Raw genomic sequence first — 12412 nt, 5'->3', positions numbered from 1 at the left:
ATTTCAGTATAGAAGAAACAACTAATGAACACAAAGAGTAAACATTATTTTGTGAAATTTTTTTGTTATACGGGTATACATGTACTAGGTTGCAATGTAAAATACTTCTTACTGTGGGATGCAATAAAATTGTTTGAAAATCATTGCTCCAATCTACATATTGCCACCAAAGAAATAAATACGTTAATTTGATGGGTTTTGTATCATATCTTACTCATAAAATAGCTTCAGCTCTTCAAAAGCCTATCCATTCCATTTACAGAAAATTTCAGTGGCATCCCAAGGTTGTCCTTAATACTTGCTGAGTTCAAGTCACATCAAAATATGTTGTCAATTAGCATATAAAAACAAAGACATAGCTCACACCTATAATCCCAGCACTCTGGGAGGCCCAGGCAGGAGGATCGCTCGAGGTCAGGAGTTTAAGACCAGCCTGAGCAAGAGGGAGACCCCATTTCTACTAAAAAAATAGAAACAAATTATCTGGACAACTAAAAATATATAGAAAAAATTAGCTGGGCATGGTGGCGCATGCCTGTAGTCCCAGCTACTCGGGAGGCTGAGGCAGGAGGATCGCTTGATCCCAGGAGTTTGAGGTTGCTGTGACCTTGACGTCATGGCACTCTAGCCCAGGCAAAAGAGCAAGACTCTGTCTCCAAAAAAAAAAACACAAACAACAACAACAAAAAAAACAAAGACAATTACAAAAACTTAATATTACTACATCATTGTAGTTATTAATTGGCCATATTTAATGTGAAAGCAATTTCTCACAAAAAGCATCTTCATGGCAACTTTAGGCAGGCAAAGCACAGGAACCCACAGAGTGTAGGGGAAAGTTAGGTTACCTGTTCAGACCTGATCTGCGTGTTCTCTACCTCCACAGGCAGCAAGTCTAAAATCAAAGCTCAATTTAGATAAAAACACTAAAACAATTCTGTAGCCAAAGTCTTTGAGGCAAATTACTTTCAAAAGCATGAAAAGAATCTCCATGCTGGCCATTTTTAAATAATTTCAGGAAAGCCCCTAAAACACAAAATTGCCTGACACATAACAGCATTCAATGAATGAATGAACAGTAAGCCAATTCGTCTCTCCTTTTTAACATTTATCCAGAAGCTAAAATAAAATTTTACTCAGAATTCTGAAACTAACTTTATGGAATAAAGTTAGATTAGGAGACAAAAAGCAAAAGCCAGAGGGGGAAAAAAAAGATGTCTTCTCTGATCAGAAAAATTTTTAAACATCTTTAAAAGACAAAAAATAAAACGTTCCCTTGCTTGCAAAATTAATGTCCCATTGAAGTCACCAATAGCAAATTCTGCAATTCATCCCACTAATTCTGTATAAACTACCTTTTGTGCAGCAATGATGGCTTCCCCCACTGCTTATGAAAATCAATTCTGATTGCTGGAAAATACAGTGGAAAACAGAACCCTCTGCACTGTTAGCTGGTATCACCGCCTGGTAAGTTGATTCATGCTAGGGCACGACGGTTTGACAGCTCTCTGGACCCTCCTAGCTGACTCTTCAGAAGCCCTATTTCATCTCTAATTCTGGTGTTCTGGAGAATTTCAAACATTTAACTCAACATAAATTGCTAATAATCAACTTTCAAAGGTCAAAGGGGACCAGTTTTTAACCTTCCCTCAACACGTGTTCAGTACAAACTTCCGGGTGCAGCTACAATTGGCTGCGCAATTCAATGGATAAAAACGTTGCTTTATTTGACTCTCATTTTCTTGCCCGTTCTTTTCCCACGTTTCTCAACCACCGACTCCCCAAAACAAAAGCCTCCCACAGTAAACGGAGCACGCACATAAAAAGAGCTTCTCTGTGCAAGGATCAAGTTAGTGGTCCGCAAACATTAACCAAACACCCGCACAAAGCCGGGTTGGAAAGGGGGAGGAGCTGGATGCCAGGATCAGGAAAGAAACAATCACAAGGGTTCAGGAACATCCAAATCTCCACAGCGGTTAAACCGACACCAAAACCACTTTTGGGAAACCACCAGCCTACACTGCTTTGGGGAACTTTAGATACTCGTTATGCCAAAAACCCTGAAAGTAAGCAAATCCCCAACGGCCATTCCCCTTCATATATGGATTCTTAGGGTCTACGAGGTGAGCTAGCTCATTTGAGGCAAAACTAAGCTAACCACCGGCAGAGACATGCGGGTAGCCCCCACGTGTCCCACGCACCTTCCTCCACGGCCCTAAGAGCGAGGTACTCAGAAGACCGCCAGTGTGGGCTACAGATTTAGGAAAGACAGCCCCGTCGCCTCCTCCGGCCCCCCTCCGCCCTAAACCGAGAGCAATGCTGGGGCAAAACGAAAGACTTGGGAAGGATCTGGACCTTACTTTCCCTGCGGGTCCGGGACCTCGCAGCCCCCGGGTCGTACGTGGGAAGCAAACGGGGCGACCCAAGCGGAGCCGGCGAGAGCAGACCCCACCTCCCCGGTCCAAGGAGGGGTGTCTCCGGCCCGGGACAGCGGGGCTCTGGGGCCCCTAGAACCCCACGCGCGGCGACCGCAGGGCCCGGCGCTGACGGGCGGAGGAAGCGAGTGCAGCGGGGCCGCCGCCCGGACCATACCCCTGAGGGGACCGGAATGCGCGGCTGCGGGGGGCGACGAGAGGGGAGGGAGGCCCCAAGCCGGGGTGAGGAGGCTGCCCCCCCAGCCCGGCCCCACACGGCCCCCCGAGGAGGGTGGTAGTGGGAGGCTGTCCGAGAGGGGGAGTGTAGAAGGAAAAAAGGGCTACGAGAAGCACTTACTTTCCCTGCAGGACCCGACGCTAGCACAGCTTCTCCCGGGCGGTGAGAGCTTGAAGGACCAGAGGCGACTGGAGCGGAGGCGGCGGCGGCGGTAGCGGCGGCAGCAGCGGCGTCTGGCTCTGCCTAGCTCCCCGCCGCCATCTTGACGCCCCTCCCCCAGCCCCCCGCCCCACCGGGAGGGGCGGGAGGAGGAGCGACGGCTGAGGCGCCGCGCGCACGCAGCGCGCGCCGCGCGCCCCCACGTGACTTCCTCCCTCCCCCCCCACCCAGCTCCCCTGTGCCCCTCTCCGCCCCGCCTCCCTCCTAGATGAAGGAAGACGATTCCCACCCCCCATTTTGATCGCCTCCTGCCTTCGCCGCCGAAAACGGACTCCCCTGGCTCCCGCCGGCCCGGTACCAATGGTTGGATCCAAGGAAATTCCGGAACCCAAACGGTCCATTACCGCGGCTCTGGGGTGGGCGAGGGGTGAGGGGGCCGGGTTTCCGCGAAGGGGGAGGGGGAAAGCGAAGGCCGCCTAGGAGAGTCACGTGTCTAATGTTTCCGCCGGCGTTCACAAAAGCCTCGCGAGAATTCCGTTGCCCCGCCCTTTTTGCCCTAGGGGTTGTCGGGAAGAAGGTCTGCGTCCTGGGGTGCCACGGGGAGGTCAGTCGGTGGGCCGCGCGCATGCGTCCCGCACCGGCTTTCAAAGTCGAGCTAGGAGGGGCCCAAGCTATTTTCAGAACGTTTTCGGTGGGTAGCTAGGGTCCAGGAAGTTGCCTAGTGGCATTTCTGTCACTGTGGAGAGCTCTTCATTTCCTAGTCGACCCTAGAAAAAAATTTCACGTATTCATTTGTTGTTAGGCTCGCCCAGAGCACTTTATTATAGAATGTGAAGCGCAAGTAGCTCGGAGCCCCTCGGCGCGTCCACTGCCATGACCGTGACCGGGGAGCGTGAGCACCGTCATCGCTTCTCACACAGCCGCTCACCCCGGCACGCTGTCGCTTCCATTAATGAACGCTGCGGAATGGATCTGTCCCACCACTTCCCACTTCCTTACTTTCGCCATTAAATCATTAATAAGTGACCTAGCACAATAAACATACTAACTTATTGCGAACCCTTTTGTAAAGTCATTCTGAAAACGCTGCCGGACTCCGTTGCTTAGGTAATAGGCGCGCCCGGGTGACTCTTGCCCCCTACTGGCTGCGCGTCCCGCTCGCCGCCTGCTGCAAGCGCACTGAGTAGTTGGAACAGTTGGAGGTTAAAGTGTGAACTCTTCCAGAGAAACTAGAGTATGTAGGGGGGAAAGGGGAGAAAAGTGGGCATAGCAAGAATAATTATGAATCTTCCAACTAAGCGTTTCCATACATAAATATGTATCATATGTGTGTACGCATATATAAATAAATATTTAAAAGTGCCGACTTTGGCCGGGCGCGGTGGCTCACGCCTGTAATCCTAGCACTCTGGGAGGCCGAGGTGGGCGTATCGTTTGAGCTCAGAAGTTCGAGACCAGCCTGAGCAAGAGCGAGACCCCATCTCTACTAAAAATAGAAAGAAATTATATGGACAGCTAAAAATATATATAGAAAAAAAATTAGCCGGGCATGGTGGTGCATGCCTGTAGTCCCAGCTACTCGAGAGGCTGAGACAGGAGGATCGCTTGAGCTCAGGAGTTTGAGGTTGCTGTGAGCTAGGCTAACGCCACGGCACTCACTCTAGCCTGGGCAACAGAGTGAGACTCTGTCTCAAAAAAAAAAAAAAAAAGTGCCGACTAATCACTTTGCTAATCATTTTACTTCCATTATTTCATTTACTCCTCACACACACCAAAAAAAAAAAAACCTATAAAGACAAAAGTAATAAAAATATTTCCATAAAAACAAGGACCTCGTCCGTCTTGCTCACTGCTATTCTCTAGCTTATGGTCCAGTGCAGATGACAGGACATAAGCAATTAAATGTCTGTATGTTATGAAAGGAGAAAGAAATAGAGAAGAATGCAGTAAAGAGAGCTAAGGCGTTCTAATAAATACAGCAGTGTCCTTGGAGCTTGGTTAGCACAATTCTGTTTCCAAGTGACCCCAACTCTAGTTGCACGCTAGTACTACATGACTGCTAGATTCTGCAAGTCAGACACGATGTAGATACTCCTGATTTTGAGGTACTTTCTGAACATCCAGGGTACATCCTCGCAGCTATCTGTGCATCATCTCCTTATCTTGAACCAAAGTGAAAGATGGTATTTCGGGGGGATATTTACAACTATATATATGCACACAAATGTTATGTACAAGACTATTCATTGCAGCATTGTAGAAACGAGATTGGAAACACCCTAAATGTCTTTGAGGAAGGACTTGTTAACTAAATTAAGGTACTTCCCTGCAATGCAACAGTTGTTCAAAAGAATGAAAGGATGTGGCACCTCAGTAAGTGTATGTATGTATGTATGTGTACACACATGTGTACAGTAGTCCCTCCGTATCCATGAGGGGACTGTTCCAGGACCACCCATGGATACCAAAATGCAAGGATGCTTAGGTCCCTTATATAAAATGTCATAGTAGGCCAGATGCAGTGGCTCAGCCTATAATCTCAGCACTTTGAAAGGCTATGGCAGGAGGATCTCTTGCGGCCAGGTGTTCAAGACCAGCCTGGACAACCCAGCAAGACCCCATCTCTACAAAAACTTTTTAAAAATTATCTGGGTGTAGTCCCAGCTACTTGGGAGGCTGAGGGGGGAAAATTGGTTGAACCTAGGAGTTTGAAGTTACAGTAAGCTATGACCACACCATTGCACTCCAGCTGGGGGCAACAGAGCAAGACTCTGTTTCCAAAAAAAAAAAAAAAAGGTCATAGGTCATAGTATTAGTATTTGTATATAACTATGCACATTCTCCTGTATACATTTTTTAAATTTGTATTGAGATGAGGTCTATGTCACTCAGGCTGGTCTCAAACTTCTGGGCTCAAGCGATCCTCCTCAGCCTCTTGAGTAGCTGTGATTATAGGCACATACCATTGCACCCAGCAGCCTCCTATATACTTTAAATCATCTCTAGATTACTTACAATACTTCATACAATGTAAATAGCAGTTATACTGTATTTTGGTTTGTATTATTTTTATTGTTTTATCATTATTTTTTATCTTTTTAAACATTTTCAGTCTGAGGTTGGTTGAATCCACACATATGGAGGGCCAGCTGTATATGATTTATTTGCATGAACATAAACCATCTCTGAAAGATGATACAATTAACAGCAGTTGCATCAAGATATCAGAACTGAGATACTGAGGGTCAGAGGTGGGAGGAAGACTTACTGAGTGCACCCAGAACAGAGGTGCTACTGGAAGCAGATGATTCAGAAAAATCCCTATTCCACATGGTATCGACCTCTCTGTGGCTATTTATGCAGCACTTCAACAAATATTTACAAGTGCACGTATTATATACTAGACACTATGTTAGGGGTTAGGGATACAAGTTTAAGAAAACAAATGGGTGAGGGAATGGTCCCTGCCCTTAAAATTAAATGGCCTTATAGTCCAGTGGACACTAATCCCAAAATTACACAAAATATAAAATTGTAACTGTGATCCTACAAAGTAGCTAACAGAGATTGTTATAGAGGAATTTGACCTCATCTGGGAAGTCAAACAAGGCTTCCTTAGGCATGTGGATGTGCACCTGTAGTCCCAGCTACTCGGGAGGCTGATGTGGGAGGATCGCTTGAGCCCAGGAATTTGAGGCTGCAGTGTGCCATGATCAGTCTGTGAATAGCCACTGCACTCTAGTCTGGGCAACACAGTGAGGCCCCATCTCTAAAAAAAATAAAATTTAGAAAAAAACTTCCACTGTACCTTGTCATTCCTGAGTTAAATTACACCAACACTTTTTTAAATAAAATCTTTAAAAAAATAAAAATTAAAAAAAGGATGACTGAGCTAAGAATTGCAAAGTAGGTATTAACTAAGTAAAGAGAAGAGGGGAATGCATTTCAGGAAGAGGAAATAGCACATGCAAATGTCCTGAGACAGGTGGGAGCAAAGCTCCAAACCCAAGCTGCTGCACTCTGCTTTGTGACTACATTTCTGCTCTGCCAGCTGTTTCTGTGTTAGACTCTGCAACAGGGAAGTGACCATCATCCCAGCAACACTTCTGCACCCTGGCATCTATACTTCCTTCCAATAGCAGTAGCTATACCCAGTTTGCAGTTTTTTCTACACTTACAGAACTAGCCTCCTCACACCAAATCCTTCACTAAGACACCAGGACCAATCAGAGCTCCCACAGGGTCACCCTCTAAGCTCAGAGACACTAGCACAATGGCTGGGCATGGTGGCTCACGCCTGTAATCCTAGCACTCTGGGAGGCTCAGGCGGGTGGATCATTTGAGCTCAGCAGTTCAAGACCAGCCTGAGCAAGAGCGAGACCCCGTCTCTACTAAAAAAAAAAAAAAGAAAAGAAATGAAATGAAATTAGCTGGATAACGAAAAATACATACATATAAAAATTAGCCAGGCATAGTGGCACATGCCTGTAGTCCCAGCTACTCGGGAGGCCAAGGCGGTAGGATTGCTTGAGCCCAGGAGTTTGAGGTTGCTGTGAGCTAGGCTGACACCATGGCACTCTAGCCCAGGCAAGAGAGTGAGACTCTGTCTCAAAATTTAAAAAAAGGCTGGGTGAGGTGGCTCACGCCTGTAATCCTAGCACTCTAGGAGGCCGAGGAGGGTGGATCATTTGAGCTCAAGGAGTTCATGACCAGCCTGAGCGAGAGCGAGACCCTGTCTCTACTAAAAATAGAAAGAAATTATATGGACAACTAAAAATATATATAGAAAATATTAGCCGGGCATGGTGGTGCATGCCTGTAGTCCCAGCTACTCAGGAGGCTGAGGCAGGAGGATTGCTTGAGCCCAGGAGTTTGAGGTTGCTGTGAGCAAGGCTGACGCCACAGCACTCTAGCCCGAGGAACAGAGTGAGACTCTGTCTCAAAAAAAAAAAAAAAAAAAAAAAAAGACACTAGCACAAGGTTAGCAGAGGCCTCTCCTTGAAGTCTGTGTTTCAGCAACTGCGGGACCCTTTTCTATGTTCCTAAGTTTTTGGTTTTGGGGAGTTTTTGTTTTCTTTTTTATAGAGATGAGGTCTCACTCTGTCACCCAAGTTGGAAGGCAGTGATACAATCATAGCTCCCTGCAACCTCAAACTCCTAGGTTCAAGCAATCATTCTGCCTCAGTCTCCCAAGTAGCTGGGACTTGAGGCGTATGCTACTGCATCTGGCTATTCCTAAACTTAAATTACACCAACCCTTTGCCTGTGTCCCCTCAGCCTTAATGGTGACGGCTGTGTTCTATGGTTGCTAAATCTATGATGCCTTAAAGTTCTCCCCGTACACTTTCAGTTACCTGATTAGCCAGTTTTTATCTATTAATAGTTAACAGTGCTTTATATTAAATTATCTCGGCTGGTCCAAGTGCAGTAGTGTTTACAACTAATTGATCACAACCAGTTACAGATTCCCTTGTTCCTTCTCCACTCACACTGCTTCACTTGACTAGCTTAAAAAAATAAATTATCTCCATTAAATAACTGGTGTGGTTTCTGTCTCCTACCCGAACCGTGATTGATACAGCAGGAAAAAAAAGGAGTTACCAGTAGGGAATAAGGTTGCAAAGGTAGGTGAAGGCTATTTCCAAAGAGCCTTTTATTCTCAAAGAGCCTTTTGAGTTTGGACTTTATTCTGTAGGCTACAGGGAACTCAGAAACTTGTTATGCAGAGAACTGGCATGGTTGGATATGCATTCTAGAAGAATCATTCTGGAAGCAGTGTGGCAGATTGATTTAAGAACTGAGCTGCAGATATGAAGACCATGTAAGTCTAGAGAAGATAAGAACCTGAACTGGAACAAAATTATTGAGCAATAAACGAGGGTCAGGTTCAAGAAATATTTAGAAAGTAAAGCCGATAAGGCATGGTGGCTGCTTGGATAGGGATGGTGGGGAGGGAGGAATCTAGGATGACACCTCAGTTTCTGGCTTGGGCCCTGGGTACATAATGGAGCCATTAGTTGAACCAATGATCCCAAGAAGAGAAACAGGTCTGAAGAGGAAGGTAATGAGTTTGGCCTTTAGGTATGGGGGATGTTTTGTTTATTGCTATATAACGGACTACCCTGAAATGAAACAGCTTAACACAATAGGCATTTTATTATTTCTCATGATTCTCCCAGGTAGGCTGGGTTCTCCTGAGTAGTTGTCCTGCTGGTCTTACTAATAATTACTTGATGGGGCAGCTGTGGGCTGGGACAGCAGGGTGTCTCTCTCTCCATGGTTCAGACATGGCAGCTCAGGGCACCCCAAAACGTGAAAGCAGAAGCTGCCAGGCTTTCTTAAATCTTAGGCTTACAACTGACACAGTGACATTTCTGACATATTCTATTGATTACCAAGGCCAAGTTAGACTCAAGGAGAGGCAACACAAGAGTATGACTAGTGGAAGGCGTTGTTCACTGGGGACCACCAAAGTAACAGTGTATCATAAGGAACTCTGAGGAACCTATGGGACATCCAAGTGGAGATGTCTAGCAAGCAGTTGGAATCTACAACTTGGGGATCCAAGCAGGGAATAACGTGAGACAGGATAAAACTGTTCCAGGATAGAATGCAAAGAGAAGAGACAGGAATACAACCTTGAGATTCTGTGTCTAGGAGGTGAGCATCCAATGAGCCTGAGAAAGGCCAATCTGGGAGGTCAAAGTAGAATCAGGGAGAGATCATATCATGGATGCCAAGAGAGTAGAGTTTCAAGGAATGAGCAGTCAGCAATCCCTAATGCAGCAGGGAGCACCAGACTGTGGCTGAAGTAGCTACTGGAGTTTTCAAGGTGGCAGACGTTGTGGTACATAGCAATTGTTTTTTTACTGCCCAGATTCTATCACTCTTTCTTCAGATAGCAGCATCTTAATTTTATTTTCCCTCCTCAAAGTCCATGTGGTTTGGAGAGACTACCCATCTCCTGGACACATCGCTCCAGAATCAAGTGTGTAAGCCCGGGCTGGCCAATTAGAATTCTGGATCCACTCTGGCCACCATGATTGATTTAGTGTCAGGCCAATGAGTCTTTTTTATTTTTTTGAGACAGAGTCTCACTCTCTTGCCTGGGCTAGAGTGCTGTGGCATCAGCCTAGCTCACAGCAACCTCAAACTCCTGGGCTCAAGGGATCCTCCTGCCTCAGGCTCCCGAGTAGCTGGGACTACAGGCATGTGCCACCATGCCCGGCTAATTTTTTCTATTTTTAGTTGTTTGGCTAATTTCCTTCCTTTTTTTATTTATTTTTGGAGCTGAGAGAAACTGATTTCTTTCTTTTTTTTTTTTTTTTTTTTTTTGAGACAGAGTCTCCTTGTGTTGCCCAGGCTAGAGTGAGTGCCGTGGCGTCAGCCTAGATCACAGCAACCTCAAACTCCTGAGCTCAAGGGATCCTCCTGCCTCAGCCTCCCGAGTAGCTGGGACTACAGGCATGCACCACCATGCCCGGCTAATTTTTTCCATATATATTTTTAGCTGTCCATATAATTTCTTTCTATTTTTAGTAGAGACGGGGTCTCGCTCTTGCTCAGGCTGGTCTCGAACTCCTGAGCTCAAAGGATCCGCCCACCTCGGCCTCCCAAGTGCTAGGATTACAGGCGTGAGCCACCTCGCCCGGCCGCCAATGAGTCTTTATTCCAAGACTTTGTATTGAAAATATTAAGAAAAAATACTGCTTTGCCATAGGTGGTCCTAAGATAGTGTTGGGAAGTGGGGGCAGGAGTCGTGTGGAACAGGTGGCCAGGCCGATAGTGAGGCCAACCTGGGGAACAGGAGGGTGAACAGGTGGATGGGGTGAAGAGACTAATGACCCCCATTGAGCCCCTGGACCCTGTAAAACCTGAAGCTATTCCCACCCCTGAACTTTTCTAAGAGTCAATAAACTCCCTTATTTCCTTCAACCAGATTGAGTTGGGTTTCCCTCATTTGCAATCCAAAACAATTCTGAACAATACACATACCAACTGAAATGCAATGTTGAAAAGTTCCAATATATATTACAATTAAATTTTATCAAACACAAGTGAGATTGACAGTTAATACATATAAGCTATAAAAGCAAAGGAAAAATTAAATTGTAAAGACTTTTTTACTGACCTGATTATCTAACTTTTTTGAGTGTCAACTGATATAAACTCAAACTATCCCAAGAAAGGAGGAAAATTTTTAATCCATATAGAGAATATCAGAAACAAAAAAGTAGGAGGAGAATGAAAAGAAAAATAAAGGCAGAAACTTAGAAGCCAGCCCCACAGTCACACAAGTAACCAGGGTTGAATTTCTTGTATTTAAACCTGTCAGGTATCCAAAAATCATCACTTGCTTCTTTTTATTTATATTGTTTTAGAGATGGGGCTTCGATCTGTTGCCCAGGCTGGAGTGCAGGGGTGTTATCAGAGCTCCCTATTAGCAGAAAATTCCTGGGCTCAAGGAATCCTCCCACCTCGGCCTCCCGAAGTGTTGGGATTATAGGTGTGGGCCACCGCACCCCTGGCCTGTCACTTGTTTCTTAATATGGATGTCCAGAGCGTTCTGATAACTCTTCTTCACCGATAAAGAGCATTTATAGTCATTAACTCTTTTGATCATCACCTTAACTCTACCGCCTCTAAAATATTTTTCTAGCACATGCGTGGACTAATTCTGGAGTTGGGGGATTGAGATTAGTGCTGGAAAGACAGTTTGTATTTGAAATTTTTACCCTATGTATGTATTAACTCAAAAAATATTTTTCTAGTGGAAGCCTCGCTATTCATTTTTGTAAACTTTCCCCTAAAACCACCACACTTAAAATATCTAAATTATTTTTTAGATAGGCTAGACGTGGTGGCTCACATGTGTAATCCCAGTACTCTGGGAGGCCAAGTGGGAAGGGTGACTTGGGCCTAGGAGTTCGAGGCTGCAGTGAGCTAAGATCTCAGCACTGCACCCCAGCCTGGGTGACACACCAAGACCCTGTCTCAAAAAAAAGGTAAAACAGCAAATTTCATGTTATATGTATTCTACCACAATTTTTAAAAACTAAAAATGTAATATACAACAATAACCAATAAATTGTACATATAAGTAAATGGATGAACTACATATGAATTTTATTTAAATAAATCTGTTGGAAAAAATATAAAAAATAAAGAGATAAGAATTCAAGAGACTATGGGAGGCTGAGGCAGGAGAATTGCTTGAGGTCAGGAGTTCGAGGCCAGACTGAGCAACAGCGAGATTCCATCTCTACTAAAAACAGAAAAATTAGCCGGGTGTGGTAGCACACACTGTAGTCCAAGCTACTGGGGAGGCTGAGGCAGGAGGATCACTTGAGCCCAGGAGTTCGAGGTTGCAGTGAGCTATGATGATGCCACTGCACTCTAGCGTGGGCAACAGAGCAAGACTCTGTCTTAGGAAAAAAAAAGGAAATTTGTTAAACAGGTGGTGGAGGGGTGGAGGACTGAGAAAACAAAAAAGGAACACTGAGGTAATATAAATAACAACTGCAGGAAACAGCTACCACCTCTAAGGCTGGAGAGCAAGCAAACCAAGTTGGGTCAGCAGAGCTAGAAATATCGGAGGAGG

At 45.4% G+C, this 12412-nt stretch overlaps 1 protein-coding gene across 1 annotated transcript in view; it reads right to left on the bottom strand.

Moving 5' to 3' along the window:
* Positions 1-2901, bottom strand: part of SBNO1 (strawberry notch homolog 1) — a 49679-nt gene extending 46778 nt beyond the window's left edge. The window contains exon 1 of the mRNA XM_069497443.1: positions 2773-2901. The gene's annotated coding sequence lies outside the window, so the exon portion shown is untranslated. The remainder of the gene's footprint in view (positions 1-2772) is intronic.
* Positions 2902-12412: the final 9511 nt, after the last annotated feature.

The sequence above is a fragment of the Eulemur rufifrons genome, chromosome 21 (assembly GCF_041146395.1).
Source record: "Eulemur rufifrons isolate Redbay chromosome 21, OSU_ERuf_1, whole genome shotgun sequence".
NCBI classification, from domain to species: Eukaryota; Metazoa; Chordata; class Mammalia; order Primates; family Lemuridae; genus Eulemur; species Eulemur rufifrons.
The sequence above is the reverse complement of the archived record's forward strand: the minus strand, read 5'-3'. Positions and strand labels throughout refer to the sequence as shown.